A 493-nucleotide genomic window follows, 5' to 3' on the forward strand; every position below is an offset into this window, starting at 1 on the left:
TTACTGACACGTTTTTATTTCCTTCAGTGTTCCTTTTTTGCCGTTCAGACTTTAAACAAAATGTTACCGATAATAAAATGTGAGAGACAAAAGCTTTACCAATTATTATTACTATTTTTTTATATATATATAAACTTGATTTTTACAATTAATCATTACTTCAGTATTGTGAATGCTAATACAAAACAGACACACAAATGGAAAATGAAACAATATATTGAGACTCCAATCATGTCCATCAATTGTGACATCTATGTTGATTCCCAAAAATGATTGCCTCTCCTCTTATACAATAATATTGAGCATTTTCACTGAATCTTCACAATATTATTCATCTGCTTAAAATTTTTACTACTAAATAATTGGTTGCAGTAAGCTTTACTTCATAAACAACAGGTAGTTAATTGTGTTGAAATAGTTACACCTGAATGAAGATGCTTATGAATACAGGTAAACCACTGATTTTCCAGCAAAAGATGGTCTTGTACTTCTT

At 29.0% G+C, this 493-nt stretch overlaps 1 protein-coding gene across 2 annotated transcripts in view; it reads right to left on the reverse strand.

Annotated features, from left to right (window-relative positions):
- Positions 1–493, reverse strand: part of LOC119581615 (protein wntless-like) — a gene marked incomplete in the record, with an annotated part of 25,965 nt that overhangs the window by 3,476 nt on the left and 21,996 nt on the right.

Source organism: Penaeus monodon, chromosome 15 (genome assembly GCF_015228065.2).
Source record: "Penaeus monodon isolate SGIC_2016 chromosome 15, NSTDA_Pmon_1, whole genome shotgun sequence".
NCBI classification, from domain to species: domain Eukaryota; kingdom Metazoa; phylum Arthropoda; class Malacostraca; order Decapoda; family Penaeidae; genus Penaeus; species Penaeus monodon.